Below are 14798 nucleotides of genomic sequence, written 5' to 3' on the forward strand. Positions count from 1 at the left end.
TGACCTCTGCTGTACACAGAATGTTGGAGATTCTTCTCTGAACTCCCACTGAAAAACACAATGTGATTTAATTCACACAAATTCGATATTTAGAATTTCTTTGGGAGAATTCCGACTCATGTTTTTATAACTCTGCTTTATCAAACCTTCTACTTTTTCCTCCCATTCTAATTTCTACACATTTTTCAAAAGGAACTAAACACAACAAGTTAAAAAGTCTTCAGTAACACAAAAAGGAAACAGTAAACTCATTTGCTATGTTTTAACTTGAACTGAGTCAACAATCGGAACAATCGCATTCAAACACAAATACAAACAGCTTCTTTCTGCAGCTTATCCTGTATCTCTCCAAGTCCTTTGGGAATGAAAGAGGCGAGACAAGTCAGCTCAGAACTGGGTTCTATATCAGGGTCTGGAACAGTCTGAGGACAGGTTCTCCCATTGTAATGACGGAAGGAGCTGCACATTTCTTATCAACTCACCTTCCAGCTCTGAATGACCTTGCTTCAAGTCTGCAAAACCTTCTTTCACAGAAAGAGAATTGTCTCCAGCAGGGGGATCATACAAGCAAGGTTTTTAATCGCAAAAACCAAATGAGATCTGAAACCACAGCTGTTTTCTCACTTTGAGTCAGAGCTGCTGGGGAAAATCTCACTCTCTCAGATGGTCTACATGTTTCCAAATGATCCTTCCTTCTACGTCCACTTGATAAGACACAGTTCCAGCTTTGTAAACAACAACTCCAGGAACCCAACTTGATCCACTTCCAAAATTCCTCACAGACACGGCTTCATCCAGTGAAAATGAGTGTGTTGACTGAAGTGAATCGTGTGTTGTCTTCTAACTGCTTTGGCTGGCCTCTACCCTCCCCGGCAAATTTGGAAACACAAGGCTTAGTCTCGTTCTGATACGACGGTTCATGAACAACTCTGCTGGTGGGACTCCCGTTGTTGGATGTGGAGTGGTCTGGGAGCCAAGAAGGAATTGTGAGATTCTGGTCTCCAGGGTGCCTCCTGGCTGCTTCTTTAGGCCAGACTTAAAGTTTTGGACAGTTTGTTCAGCTGGTCTATTGGATGCTGGGTGGTAAGACGCAGTTCAAATATGCTTGATATTATTGAGGGTGATGAAGTTCTGAAGTGCTTCTTTATGGCTCTGACCTTATCTTCCATGGGGTGTAATCCTTGTGCATCTACATGGGACCCGAGGTAGGTTATGTCAGTGTCTTGAAAGTTGCACTTCTCTTTCTTGAGGGAAACCCCAGTCTCCTGAAATCTCTCCAACACCTCTTCTAAATGGCAGTGTGGTGAACCATAGATGGTTATCACTATGGGTACTTGTACATATGTTACTCTTGTTACTGTTGGGGTTAGGGTTGGGGTGTTCCACCTGTTTGTATTGTTCTGTGGTAAACTACGGTTGGCTCCGCCTATCTATAGGAGTATAAAGGTCACTGCGCTGCCTAGTGACCCTTTAGTCTGGGATTGTATTGTTAAGCAGTATGCTCCATTCTTGTTACTAATAAAAGCCTTTATTTCCCAGGTACGATCCAGCCTCCCGAGTGAATTAATCGCTAATTTTACTTTTACTAATTTAATTAATTTTACTAATTTTATTAGTAACAATTTTGGTTGAAAAAAAAACCATGGAGCAAATGTTAAAACCCGATCGGCTTACCTTAGATCCCCGTGCCGCTGGAGCGTTGAACACTTTCGACCATTGGTTGAAGTGTTTCCAGGATTATATCGACGCCTCAACAGCAATTCAAAACGACGCCGATAGATTGCGGGTCCTCCACGCAAGGGTAAGCGACACTGTGTATACAACAATCCGTGAGGCCCAAGACTACAAAGGGGCCATTGAACTACTTAAGAAGCTGTACAACAAACCGCCAAACGAGATTCATGCTCGGTACCTACTAGCCACTCGACGGCGGCAGCCCGGCGAAACGACGGGACAGTACCTGCGCGAACTTCAGCAGCTAGCCAGAGCCTGTAATTGCAAGCCAGTGTCGGCTACTCAATATACTAACGATTTGATCCGAGATGCGTTCGTGGCGGGAATCGGCTCATCCTATATTCGCCTGCGGCTGCTAGAGCAAGGTAACTTAGACCTAGCTAAGACGGTGGGATTGGCTGATGCGATGGAAACGGCCTCCAGAAGTCTTGAAACTTACCCCACCGACCATGTGGGAACATCATGGCAAGTACAGCCACCGACTCAACTCTACCCAGCGGCTCCTAGGAACTGCGCGATCGTGCTTGCAACCTCGGACTTGACGGCGGCGGCAGCTCCGGGTGGCCCACGGTGCTATTTCTGTGGATTGGCAAAGCACCCTCATCAGCGATGTCTGGCCAGAACGGTATTTTGCTCCGCGTGTGGGAAGAAAGGGCACTATGCTAAAGTGTGCCGAGCTAAACCACCTTTGAAGCCAAGCAGTGCGGCGTGTGACTCTCCAGGATCTGTCTCCTCGTCTCCGGCTTCGTCGAGGTCTTCAACTACGTGCGATTCACGAGCGCCGCCATTCCTGAGGACGACGTTGTCACATGCGACCTGCGAGTGCCGCCACTTTCAACGCCATCGACCACGTGCAATCCATGGGCGCAGCCATTTTGGTCGACACCGACCGCAGACGACCAGCAGGGGTCATCATCATCGACCATCTCAGCTGCCTGCAGTTGCACTCGAGATTCAACGGTGGCGTCAATCATCCTGGACCAGGCCAAGCCTCACAGACTCGACAAGTCCATGATGGACATAGAGGTAAACGGACGCCTGATACATTGTCTGTTTGACAGCGGGAGCACGGAGAGTTTCATTCATCCTGACACCGTGAAACGGTGCGGTCTCCGAGTACAGACTGTCAGACAGACAATTTCTATGGCGCCGAGGTCCCGATCTGTTACCGTTCTTGGGAGCTGCGTGGTCAACCTAATGGTGCGGGGCACAGTTTATGAGAACTTCAGGCTCCTCGTGTTACCGCACCTTTGCGCTCCGATACTCCTGGGACTAGACTTTATGGTCCACCTGAGGAGTGTGACCCTGCAGTACGATGGGCCACTCCCTCCACTTTCAGTGGGAGAACAGCAGCCTCCAAATTGCCCGGCGCGCTCCACATGCAGTCTCTCGACACTCAGAATCACCCCGCCATCTTTATTTGAGAATCTCGTGCCAGGCTGCAAGCCCATCGCAACTAAGAGCAGGCGTTACAGCGCTGAGGATCAGATCTTTATTCGATCTGAGGTTCAGCAGCTCCTCAGGGAAGGGATCATTCAACCTAGCACTAGCCCATGGAGAGCACAAGTCGTGGTGGTTAAGACTGGAGATAAGCCCCGGATGGTCATAGACTATAGTCAGACCATTAATAGGTACACGCAGCTGGACCCTCTCCCGCACATATCTGACATGGTCAACCAGATTGCGCAGTACCGGGTGTTCTCCACCATTGACTTGAAGTCAGCCTATCACCAGCTCCCCATTCGCCCAGAGGACCGAAAATATACGGCCTTTGAGGCGGATGGTCATCTCTACCACTTCTTAAGGGTCCCCTTTGGCGTCACTAATGGGGTCTCGGTCTTCCAGCGTGCAATGGACCGAATGGTGGACCAAAACGGGCTACGGGCTACCTTCCCGTACCTGGACAATGTCACTATCTGCGGCCATGACCAGCAGGACCACGATGCCAACCTCCTAAAGTTTTTACGCACTGCGTCTCGCCTGAATCTGACCTATAACAGGGAGAAGTGTGTATTCAGCAAGCGCCGCCTAGCAATTCTCGGATACGTGGTGGAAAACGGGGTCCTTGGCCCTGATCCAGACCGTATGCGTCCCCTCCTTGAACTTCCCCTACCCACTAGCGTCAAAGCACTGAGAAGATGCTTAGGCTTCTTTTCGTATTACGCACAGTGGGTTCCCAATTATGCGGACAAAGCCCGTCCGCTCATAAAGTCTACCTCTTTTCCCCTGGCAGCAGAGGCTCGCTTAGCCTTTGAAGGGATAAAAGCTGACATCGCGAAAGCTACGATGCACGCTGTCGATGAGTCCATCCCCTTCCAGGTGGAGAGTGATGCATCTGATTTCGCCCTGGCCGCCACACTTAACCAGGTGGGCAGGCCCGTCGCCTTTTTCTCTCGCACCCTCCAAGGCCCTGAAATTCGGCATTCCGCTGTGGAAAAAGAGGCTCAGGCCATTGTGGAGGCCGTCCGGCATTGGCGCCATTACTTGGCTGGAAAACGATTTACCCTGCTCACAGACCAGCGGTCCGTGGCATTCATGTTCAACAACACGTTACGGGGTAAGATCAAAAATGATAAAATCTTGAGGTGGAGAATCGAACTCTCCACCTACAACTATGATATCATGTACCGTCCGGGGAAGCTCAATGAGCCCTCAGATGCCCTGTCGCGTGGAACATGTGCCAGTGTGCAGGAGGACCGGCTACAGGCCCTCCACAATGATCTCTGCCATCCGGGGATCACTCGGCTCTTCCATTTTGTAAAGGCCCGGAATCTACCCTACTCCGTAGAGGATGTCAGGTCGATAACTCGAAGCTGCCAGGTATGTGCTGAATGCAAGCCGCACTTCTATCGACCTGACAGGGCACACCTCATTAAGGCCACTTGCCCTTTTGAAAGACTGAGTGTTGATTTCAAGGGCCCCCTTCCTTCGACAGACCGGAATGTGTACTTCCTCAACGTGGTTGATGAGTACTCCCGATTCCCTTTTGCCATTCCCTGTTCAGACATGACCGCTGCCACGGTTATCAAAGCTTTGCGGGATCTTTTCACCCTGTTTGATTACCCCAGTTACATCCACAGTGATAGGGGTTCGTCATTTATGAGTGACGACTTGAGGCAATACCTGCTCTCTAAAGGGATTGCCTCAAGTAGGACTACGAGTTACAACCCCAGGGGTAACGGGCTGGTCGAAAGAGAAAACGCTACAGTCTGGAAGGCTGTCTTACTGGCGTTGAGGTCCAAGGGTCTTCCAATCTCCCATTGGCAAGAGGTACTTTCTGATGCGCTCCATTCAATCCGGTCCCTCCTGTGTACGGCAACCAACGCTACCCCACATGAGCGGATGTTTACCTGCCCTAGGAAGTCTTCCTCTGGGACCTCACTGCCGTCTTGGTTGACGTACTCAGGACCTGTCCTCCTGCGGCGGCATGTTAGGACCCGCAAGTCTGACCCTTTGGTTGAACAGGTCCATCTCCTCCACGCCAACCCTCAATATGCCTATGTAGCATATCCTGACGGGCGAGAGGACACGGTCTCTATTCGAGATCTGTCGCCTGCAGGGGACCTGGAAACCCCCGTCGCTCCCACACCCCTGGTTAGGGACCCCTTGCCCTTTATCTCCCCTCCTGACACGGCGCGGGCAGTATCGGGACCATCACTTAATCCTCTTACTCCCGTGTACAGCTTGCCTGAGTCCAGGAGATTGTCGCCACCTCGGGGTTTTCCTGAGTCCAGGATATTGTCGCCACCTCGTGGTCCACCCGTCCGTGAGGAACTGGAGGAGTCACTGGACACCCCCTTGGAGAGAGGGTCATCACGGTCTCCAGAACCGGCGCTACCGCCAGTGTTGAGGTCGCAGAGACGGTGCGGCCCTCCGATACGACTGAACTTGTGAATATATGGACAGTTCGTATTGTTTTTTTGCCCCACCGGCCTTTGTTTTTAAAGGAGGGGTGAATGTGGTGAACCATAGATGGTTACCACTATGGGTACTGAACCATAGATGGTTATCACTATGGGTACTTGTACATATGTTACTCTTGTTACTGTTGGGGTTAGGGTTGGGATGTTCCACCTGTTTGTATTGTTCTGTGGTACACTACGGTTGGCTCCGCCTATCTATAGGAGTATAAAGGTCACTGCGCTGCCTAGTGACCCTTTAGTCTGGGATTGTATTGTTAAGCAGTATGCTCCATTCTTGTTACTAATAAAAGCCTTTATTTCCCAGGTACGACCCAGCCTCCCGAGTGAATTAATCGCGCATCAGGCAGCATGGCAGCACAGTGGTGAGCACTGCAGACTCACAGCGTCAGGGACCCGGGTTCAATTCCTGGCTTGGATCACTGTCTGTGTGGCGTTTGCACGTTCTGCCCGTGACTGCGTAGGTTTCCTCCCACAGCCCAAAAATGTGTAGGTTCGATGATTGGTCATGCTGAATTGTCCCTTAGTGTTAGAGGGGACCAGCTAGGGTAGATACATGGGGTTATGGGGCCCTCAAAAGCTTTTAATCAATGGTAAGCACGTTTTCAGTCGATGTAATTAGATGTTTAGTACCTTGTAACAATTGTTATTTGCTATACAGTAATTAGTTAGTCTACACATATGTATATGTGTGTTTCATTTATATTGGCAATGAACAAACTTATCAAAATGGAGTATAATCAGGGAATATCCCAAAGTCAAGTTGTTTTGACCACATTCCTTACAGATTCAGCTGACTTCACCAACAAGGCAATAAAATACTAATGGCTTTAGTAGGGCCCCTTTGTCAATTGAAGAAGCCACGGGGGCGATTCTCCCAAAAGTGCTGAATTGTTGGGAAAACTGTTCCAGATCACGACTGTTTTCTCAGTGCAGCTTCACACTCGAATCTCCGCACTCTGTGCAATGCAGAGGTCCCAATCGGGAATCTCATTAAAAATCCAGGGGGGCGGGACCTATTCGCGCCGGAGTCTGACAGCACTGGAACTCTGCGCATGCGCAGTGGCCCCGATCTGTCAGTCTCCCCGTTTGCTGGCCAGGTTGATCGCTGGCCAGTCCAGGACCCCCACAGTGCTGCCCCTCCAGCACCCCCACACGACCCGATCACGGCCCCCACAACAATTCCCGGGCCAGCCCTGACCACCACCCCCCCGCCGTCCAAGAGTGCCCCGATGTACAGCCCACACTCCCCAGCAGAGGCGATCCCCCACCCCCTCACCCAGGGAGACCCCCCCCCTGCTGACCCCCCGGGAGGCAGACCCCCCCCTCAGGAGGCAGACCCCCCCCTCGGGAGGCAGACCCCCCCCTCGGGAGGCAGACCCCCCCCTCGGGAGGCAGACCCCCCCCTCGGGAGGCAGACCCCTCCCTCGGGAGGCAGACCCCACCCTCGGGAGGCAGACCCCCCCCTCGGGAGGCAGACCCCCCCTCGGGAGGCAGACCACCCCTCCCTGTCCGCCCCGATTGCTGGCCTCCCTCCAGCATAGACCATGCAGAGTGGCAGCGGGATCCCCCCACCCCCACCAATCACCCCTAGGCCCCGCCCACAATAGGCCCCTTGGCCTTGGCACTGCTCCGTGCCCAGTGGACAGTGCCAAGGTGCCCCCTGGGCATGGGCACTTTGCCCCTTGGACAGTGCCAGGAGGCACAGGCTGGTACTGCCAGGGTGCCCATGCCCGGGGGAACCACCGCCCCCCCCTCCGCCTGACCCCCTCGAGGGCCCCGATTCCTCCCCTTCATTCCGGTGGGGTCTCCGGCTAGTTCCCCGAACGCGGATGCTACTCTAAACCCTGCCGGAATGAAGTATTCCTGGCGGGGTGGGAGAATCTATCAGCCCGGCAAGTTCCCGATAATGACATGCAAAGCATATTTAAACTACATTTAAAAAATATTCAAATGACTCACCTCTCTTCCCATCGGTTTTCAGCGTGGTCTCGACTGTGACTGTTCTCCGGCTCTGGGAGACACACATGCCTTCCCGGCGCAAATCCCGGAAAAAGGCCAATTATGCAATTCTCCTGACCGGACCCGCAGAAAAGTTGCGGGTCGCGATGGGAGAATCAGGCCCCACATGTGAGACTGTTTTAATTAAGCTGCTTTGAGAGGCTGCTTTCAAAATAAGAGACGTTCGGTAAATATGTCTGACTAAGAGAAAGATTGAGGTCAGGGAATCAAGAACAGTTCACAAGGCTTGATGGTGACGTATTGGGTGTCCCACAAGGTACCGTGATCACACAGCCCAGGGATGTTCAGTATTTCATTCTATTACATCAATATGTAATGTATGTCATTTGTAACCCTTTTGATTGGATTGTGTCCAGCTGACTGTGAGCTGTAGAATTGTATAAACCATGATGACTTCATGATGACTTCCTTTGTCCAGTGGAGTGGTGTTTTGACCTTTTGCGTCAAGCACCCTCCGCTTGCTGGCAAATAAAAAATAAAGACAATCTGTCGGTTAAGCATCTTGTGTTAATGTGTGTTTGTGTTAAAGTCAAACTCGGAAGTCGAGATTTAGACATTGATCATCGAATTCAATATCCTGATCCCACCTTCCCCTCATATCCTTTGACTCCTTCGGTCCCTGGAGCTATAATCTGAGGTTCCTATTTGCTTTAAGAAGACAACCATCATCCCGGTACCTAAGAAGAACCAAGCAGCGTGCCTGAATGACTATCGTCTGGTGGCTCTGACATCCATCATCATGAAGTGCTTCAAAAGATTAGTCATGGCACGAATCAATTCCAGCCTCCCAGACTGCCTGGATTCACTGCAGTTTGCCGACCGCCGCAACAGGTCCACACCAGATGCCATCTCCCTGGCCCTACATTCAACCCTGGAACACCTAGATAACAAAGACACCTATGTCAGACTTCTATTTATTGACTACAGCTCAGCCTTCAACACCATTATTCCCAGGGAACTCATCTCCAAACTCCATGGCCTGGGCCTCAGCTCCTCCCTCTGTGACTGGATCCTGAACTTCCTAACTCACAGACCACAATCAGTAAGGATAGGCAACAACACCTCCTCCACGATCATCCTCAACACTGGTGCCCCACAAGGCTGTGTTCTCAGTCCCTACTATACTCCTTATGTACGTATGATTGTGTAGCCAAATTCCCCTCCAATTCGATTTTCAAGTTTGCTGACGACACCACCGTAGTGGGACAGATCTGAAACAGTGACGAGACATAGTACAGGAATGAGATAGAAATCTGGTGAACTGGTGGAGTGACAATCATCTCTCCCTCAATGTCAACAAAATGAAGGAGATTGTCATCGACTTCAGGAAGCGTAAAGGAGAACATGCCCCTGTCTACATCAATGGGGACGAAGTAGAAAGGGTCAAGAGCTTCACGTTTTTAGGTGTCCAGATCACCAACAACCTGTCCTGCTCCCCCCATGCCGACACTATAGTTAAGAAAGCCCACCAATGCCTCTACTTTCTCAGAAGACTAAGGAAATTTGGCATGACAGCTACGACTCTCACCAACTTTTACAGATGCACCACAGAAAGAAGTCTTTCTGGTTGTATCACAGCTTGGTATGGCTTCTGCTCTGCCCAAGACCACAAGAAACTACAAAAGATTGTGAATGTAACCCAATCCATCACGCAAACCAGCCTCCCATCTATTGACTCTATCTACATTTCCTGCTGTCTCAGCAAAGCAGCCAGCATAATTAAGGACCCCATGCACCCTGGACATTCTCTCTTCAACCTTCTTCCGTCGGGGAAAAGATACAAAAGTCTGAGGTCACATACCAACCGACTCAAGAACAGCTTTTTCCCTGCTGCCGTCAGGCTTTTGAACGGAACTTGCATTAAGTTGATCTTTCTCTACACCCTGGCTATGACTAACACTACATTCTGCACTCTCATTTCCTTCTCTGTGAACGGTATGTTTTGTCTGTATAGTGCGCAAGAAACAATACTTTTCACTGTAGGCTAATACATATGACAACAATGAATCAAATCAAATCAAAATATCTAATTTCTTCTTGAAATCAGACAATGTTTTGGTCTCAGCTACTTTCTGTGGTGGTGAATCCCACACATTCGCCACCCTCTGGGTAAAGAAATTGCTCCTCACCTCAGTTCTAAAAGGTTTACCCCTTATCCTCAAACTAAAACTCCTAGTTCTGGACTCCCCCACCATTGGGAACATTCTTTCTGAATCTACCCTGTCTAATCCTGTTAGAATTTTATAAATTTCTATGTGATCCCCTCTCACTCTTCTCCAGTGACGATAATCCTAACCGACTTCACCTCTCCTCATATGACAGACCTGCCATCCCGGGAGCAGCACCAGTGAGCTGAGCTGAGGAAGGAGAGGGACTGGGATGTGGGCCGGATCAATATTTTGGATGATGTTGCGGAGTTACAGCTCGCGATGAGAAACAGAAGGAAACCAAGTACAGATGTTTGGAGGACACCAGAGATAACTGTGCAGGAGCAGGAGTGTTTTAAGTTTATACATTAGGATCACAAGTAGGCTTACATTAACACTACAATGAAGTTACTGCGAAAATCCCCTAGTCGCCACACTCCGGTGCCTGTTCGGGTACACTGAGGGAGAATTTAGCACGGCCAATGCATCTAACCAAACACATCTTTCGTACTGTGGGAGGAAACCTGAACACCCGGAGGAAACCCATGCAGACACAGGGAGAACGTGCAGACTCTGCACAGACAGCGACCCAAGCCAGGAATTGAACCCTGCCCTTGGCGCTGTGAGGCAGCAGTGCTGACAACTGTGCCACCATGCCGCCTATTGAGGCCATACTGTGGTTATAATTAGACTGATAAGAATGGAATCAGATGAATGCAGTCCCACCCAGCTGGGTGATAGTGGAGAGCCAAAAAAACTTGGCAGACTTTGAAGAAGAAATATTTTTAGCTGTTGCACATTTTCTGCTGAATAAGTGACAACTTCCTGGTCAGCTGTTTGACTGGATCTGTTTATTGCCGTTCGCTTTTAACTTGGAATTGGAACAATCCAGATCTGTTTGCTGATCTTTAACACATGAGGCGGGATTTTTCAGCCACGCTCGCCCAAGGCCTGAAATTCCTGCCCGAGGTCAACTGACCTTTGCATGGTTGCTGAATTTTCTGTCCCGCCTGCTGCGATTCCTGTATGGGAAAATTCTGCCCATAGACTGTAAGCCTTCTGTTGGACTGGATGATGTGGCATCTTATGGAGCTACCTGTGTTTGAATCACAGGTGTCTTGTTTAACCCCAGTCCCAACCAGGTGCCAAGGGTACAGGTGGACGCAGAGGTTTAAGGTAGAGGCAGTATTTTGTGCTGCATACCAAATTGGATCCTACTCACCACCCGCACCCCACACATTCCCCATCATTTTAACTCACCTGGAATTGGGCACTGAATAGTCACCCATCCCACAGCAACAGGGGTCCTGGTTTAAACAATGTCATTGGCTGTCAGAAATGTAATCGCAACATGCTTGCCTTGATAATGATGTGTGTTTATCCAGCAGGAAGAATCCTCTAGTAGCAAGCAATAATATACAAAAAACCAACTTCACAAAATTAATCCAAAATAAAGGTGGTTACTGGGCCACAAATTCTCCCCCAATCCCCACCTGCTTCCTATTTCTACCGGGTCAGCTGACCATCACACCATGTTGCCATTGGTTACATTGTAACAGTTTCCCTTTCTATTTTCTTCAAATTAATTTGAGGTAACCATTCTCCAGCTTTCTCAACAATTTTCCAGTGCCCGCACCCCTCTTAGTAAAACAATCGGATAATTGGAGATTTGCACCAACCCAGTTTAGCTTTGAAACATCCTTGTTTTCCAGCATTTGTTTAATGCTCCTCTCGGTGCTATGGGGTTCCGATTATGTCCCCAGGACTCGATGCTCCGCATCCCAGAGTACTTAAGAAACTGGCCCAAGAAATAGTGGACACATTGGTGATCATTTTCCAGCATTCTATAGACTCTGGAAGAGTTCCAATGGACTGGAGGGTAGCTAATGTGACCCCACATATGAAGAGAGACTGGATCGACTGAGCTTGTGCTCTCTGGAATTTAGAACAATGAGAGAGGATTGCATAGAAACATATAAAATCCTGAGGGACTGGACAAGCTGGATGTGGGAAGAATGTTTCCAATGTTGGAGAATTTTCAGCGACCCAGACAGAAGAACTTCAGAATAATAATGCTTGAGTCAGGCAGCTTGGAATGTGATATAGAAGTGCAAGTAGTTGCTGTGTTGTGAGGTCACTCACTCACAGCAGTAATAGTGCAACAATTTTACAGTTACTAATATTCGAATGCTACAAGAGAAGGTGAAGTCCAACAGGTTTATTTGGAATCACAAGCTCTCGGAGCGTTGATCCTTCATCAGGTGAGTCCTTCTAATGATTTCAAATGCTGCAAGTGAAGATGCTGTAGTTCCAGTGCAGACCCCCAGGTGGCACTGCGAGACCAAGTGCTACAGTACCTCAACACTGTCATCTGCAGGCTTCTAGCGGTACTGCAAGTGCACTGATTTCAAATGCCGCAAGTGAAGACGCTGTAGTTCCAGTGCAGACCTCATGGTGGCACAACTGAGACCGATTTTTAAATGGGGCTAAAGTTTCCTGCTCTTGTGGAGATGGATTCGGAGGGGAGAGCTGGGAAAAACAGGGTAAAGCCTTGATGCGATTTCCCAACCCAATCCCACCTTCAGCAGAATTTCCAGGGGCAGGCTGGGGGTAAATTTGACATAAAAAGGGAAGAAATATGGACTGGTTTATGAAGGCGGTGGCAATTTTCTGCTGTCAGAGTGGTTTCTTGTCAAGTTGGAGCCCGCCAGCTCCTTGGAGGGGGTCTCTTTTCAGGAGGTCAATGGACTATCACAGGGGTGAACACTCTGGGAAGAGTGTCCTCACAGTCAGCGTCGCCCTGAAGCAGTCTGGGAATGGTGTCCTTACAGTCACTTCTTGTCGGACAAAAGAGAGTGACAACTCAGGAAAACCCTCGAGAGTTGGTGAGAAATCTGAGTGCTACCTTGGAGTTTGGAGCTCCTGAGATAACGTCAGGATTCAAAAATGATGCGGGGCAAATGGAAACAGCCGACTGGCTGACAATGGTCAGGCTACTTTCACTGCTTTTGATTGTAAGGTCTTTATTTTGCAGTCTATAGTTTGTCAGAGCTTTATTCCGCGGGCTGTTAGCGACAGCATGGTCGCGTTGCCATCAAGATGTGAGCACCTGTCATTCCCCCACTCACTTTGGGGCAACCTCTCGGGGGCATGAGTTTCGGGTACGAGGGGCAAAGTTTAAAGGCGATGTACGAGGCATGTTTGTTTGCACAGAGAAGGTAGTGGGTGCCTGGAACTCACTGCCAGGGAAAGGTCGTGGAGGCAGATACAATAACGACCTTTAAGTGGCATCTCTACAACTATGTGAATGGGATGGGAATAGAGGCATATGGACCCCGGAGGGGTGGGGGGTAACAGATCAGATGAGCAGCCTGGTCGCTACAGCTTGGAGGGCCGAAGGGCCTGTTCCTGTGATATAATTTTTTTTGTGCTTTGTTCTATGTTCAATGGAGAAATATGAATCACGTGTTTGGCATCCCGGATTCCTCTCCCTCCCTTGTACTTAACCTTGTGTCCTGTGTTGCAGGGATCCGGACGCCCCGAGGCCTTCTGGACTCAGACCATACTGCAGCTCCCACCCTTCCTGTTCAGGACAGCTTGGACGAGTCCTCGGAGGATATGGGTGAAGGGACCTCCGAGGGTGGCACAGTTTTGGCTTCAGCTTCCACCTCACAACTCACCATCCCAGATACTGACACATTGGTGAGTCCAGTTAGTGGTGAGGCTTCTGCGTCACTCTCTGGTGATCACAACACATCTGATAATGTACATCGGGTGGAGGAGGGAACGTCCGAGGCCTCTGGCACGCGGGGGCCTGTTGGAGGCTCAGGCTCAGCTGGCTCCAGGCTACATGCTGGGCCTCTGAGATCATTTCTCCCTCAGCTGCTGGAGATGCAGCAACAGGGCCAGGGAATGCAGGAGGGGCTGATGGCCACACTGGCCCAACTGTGAGGCTGATGGGAGGAGTCCCAAAGCTTTCAGGTGGACCAGCTATTGCCTGTTTTGCTTGTTTCCCAGGCCAACACTGCAAGGGTGGCGTCTGCAGTGGAAAGCCTGGGGCAGGGGATCCTCACCATGAGTGGCAGGCTCCAAGCGATGGCCGAGTCACAGCAGGCCACAGCTGAGGGCCTGAACAGGCTTCTCGAGATTCTGCAGTCCATGGCTGAGAGGTTCAAGAGCTTGCAGGAGACCCAGTGGGACAGCTCTGAGACACAGCGGACTATGGCAGCAGCCCTTGAGAACGTGGCCCAGTTGCAGAGGGTCATGGCTGAGGGCTTGCAGAGCGTGGGCCCAGTCTCAGAGGGCACTTGCTGCTGCCATTGAGAGGTGGCCCCCGACTCAAGTGGCCATCGCAGAGGGCTCGACCACCATGGGTAGGACGCAGGTGATCCTCCAGGACTGGCAGGGTCAGGTGATGTCAGAGATTCTGGAGCTCACTGCAGAAGCACCGCCGTCCCATGGAGTGACCCAGGGGCCCACAGGAACCTCAAAGGAGGAGGAAGGGCTCGAGCCCATGCCAGGGCTTTCCAGCCAGGAGACTGTGGTTGTGGCTACACCTTCTGATTCCCCTCTTCCTGACACTGGGGCCTCTCAGCAGCAATGGGATGAAGAGGGTGTCAGGGAAACATCCCAGACACCTGGAAGTAGGCTCGGGCCCTCAAGGCCCAGAGCCTCCAGAGGACACCCGCCATGTGCATCACAGGCCACAGGGTATGGTAGACAGCTGGCCCCCTCCACCTCCAATGTACATTCTGGGAGTCGCTGAGACGTAGTGGTCGGCCACTTAAGGTTCGGAAGTTGTAGTTGCACTGAGATGGCACGGGTGAAGGGCTGCACTAGTTAGAAAGATATTTAAGCACCTTAACATTTTCCATTTCCAAGTTTCCAAGCAGTGCTCAGGTAGGGGTCAGACAAGTTTGCACCAGGGCATCATCATAATGGTGCTTACCAAATCGTCATCACCCTCCTGCCTGCC

This window comes from Mustelus asterias, chromosome 19 (assembly GCF_964213995.1).
Source record: "Mustelus asterias chromosome 19, sMusAst1.hap1.1, whole genome shotgun sequence".
NCBI lineage: Eukaryota > Metazoa > Chordata > Chondrichthyes > Carcharhiniformes > Triakidae > Mustelus > Mustelus asterias.